Below are 2,298 nucleotides of genomic sequence, written 5' to 3' on the forward strand. Positions count from 1 at the left end.
AACTGAACCGAACTGTAGAAGTGATGACATCTGGCTTGCTCCATTAAAGGATGCCTTCAAAGGGCAGCTGGTTTCAAGCTCTGTTTCCATAGTAATTAGGGCTTCATTTGAGAAAGTATCGAATTTCTGCCCTGGCACCCCAGCAGCCTCCCTGGGGGCTGAGTTCCTTTGTTCTGCTACTCCCTTCTGTATTCCTTCCTTCCTTCCTTCCTTCCTTCCTTCCTTCCTTCCTTCCTTCCTTCCTTCCTTCCTTCCTTCCTTCCTTCCTTCCTTCCTTCCACAAGTCAGTGTTAGCAGTGGGGCTACCATGTGAGCTGAGGAAACAGAAGTAAGAACAGAAGTTGGAGGTGTCAGAGGGAACCCTGGGTAAAATGGAATAAGAAAGATTAAGGGAAGAAGGCTTGAGATTTTGAGCGTGAGAGATCCTATGCTCTACTCAATTGCTCAAAGGCCTTAGGGTCTAACGTATTTTAGAAAATTGTCTCAACAAGGAGAACCTAACTGGGGCGGGGTGGTGGGGTGGTAAGAGGAATTCTAGACTGGGAAAAATATCTCCTCTGGTCTTAGAAAACAAATAGAAACAGAAGCTTAGAAAACAAATAGAAAGTCAGGGAGAGTCAGTTAAGGGGACAGGCTGAACCGAGCATGCATGCCACAGTCTTTCCAGAATGCTGATCTGCGGCACACTTCAGTGAGCTGCTGACGCTGAAGAGGTAAGATTAAACAAAAACAGAAACAAATTATATCCTAAAGTTACTTCAACTACCACTGAAAGACATATGAAGTTACAACTCACAGACATGAGAGGCCTGACTGGGACATCCCAGCCCCTAGCAGCATCTTCTAAGCCAAGGTGGTTTAGACTCCGTTCTCCCTTCATTCAGGGGAAGAAACATTTGTATGGCCAAAATTTCAAGGAAGTTCAAAATAAGCGTCAATGAAGAGCCCAGTTAACAACCCTACAAACCCAGACTGAGACCGAGCCCGAGCTCTCTGCTGAGCTGGCATGGCTCTGGTAAAGAGCCTCCACCATAGCAACCGCAGAGGCACATGATTGGTGGATAAACTGAACTGCTATGGCCAGTGGGTTCCTTCAGACCCAGAGGAAAATGAAGGAAAGAGACTAAAGACTTGAGTTGATGGATACACGCTGAAGTCAGCCAACGAGTGGACAGCATGAGCTCACGGGATAGTATTGTCCATTGCTGTTCTTGGGTACATGCTAAGTAAGGGGTGCCATTCTTAATGGAGAAAGATAAATGGGTGTGGGGGGAAGCAGCAGCAGCAGCAGCAGCAGCAACAACAACAACAACAACAACAACAACAAACCCTCTATAATGCAGGTCCTTCAAGACTTCATGAGAAAAAGGATGGGAGGAGCGGACAGCATTCAGCCTGATCCTGATAGCATGCTGAACAGCGAGAATGTTGCTACAAATTAGGGATGCATAAACGATTAGAATTATTAACCAAAGCCAGCACACGGGTCTGGTCTCTTGGTCTGGTTGCTTCCCACGAGAAGGATTCACCAGTTGTCAGGGCGGGTTTCTTGGGACGATTGTCCTTCTGCTTAGGATTAAGCTCAGGTCTCAAAGTATTCATCAATTCCAACTTTGCGGCTTTCCGTACCCCTTGCTTTTGGCGGGGAGGACTGTCTTTGTACAGTCACAGCTTCCTACTTAGAATGAAGACTTCCATAAATAAGGATACACTCTTGAAATGAAGAAAAGCTGGCTCGTTGCATTCAGGTTCATCTTGCAGTTCTCACGTTTATGGAAGCCTTTATACCCAAGGCCCTGATCCTGGGCTACTAGAAGGGAGGAACAGAGGTAGCCACAGCTTCACAGAGGCAGCCTCAGCAGGCCGTGCACAGCTCCATTCCTCTCCAGCTAAGTTCTCCTCCACTTCATCTCCGACTGACGTTCACAGCAGCTTCTCCTGTCCTGGGAACGCTCTTCCCGTTCACTGATCTAAAGCTACCTAGCCAGTCTCTCATACCTCAGCAGAGCCAAAAGAAGCCTGCTGCCCTCCATCTTATGCTAGCTGAATCCCTGTGACTTCTCTCCTTCCACATCACACCCGACTATGTACTTCTTCAGCAGAAGACGAAAGAGGTCAAGGATTCCAAAACCAAGAGAAACATCTGAGCTCACTGTGTAAATTCCAGTTATTATAACACAGGAAAAGCTGGGAGAAGATGCTTCACCGATGTGCTCTGACTTGAGCAAAGAAGAGAGAAGAGAGAAGAGAGAAGAGAGAGAGAGAGAGAGAGAGAGAGAGAGAGAGAGAGAGAGAGAG

At 47.1% G+C, this 2,298-nt stretch overlaps 1 protein-coding gene across 2 annotated transcripts in view; it reads right to left on the reverse strand.

The window, feature by feature from the left end:
* Positions 1–2,298, reverse strand: part of Ust (uronyl 2-sulfotransferase) — a 290,831-nt gene that overhangs the window by 93,436 nt on the left and 195,097 nt on the right. The window lies entirely within an intron of this gene.

Source organism: Mus pahari, chromosome 21, assembly GCF_900095145.1.
Source record: "Mus pahari chromosome 21, PAHARI_EIJ_v1.1, whole genome shotgun sequence".
Taxonomy (NCBI): Eukaryota; Metazoa; Chordata; class Mammalia; order Rodentia; family Muridae; genus Mus; species Mus pahari.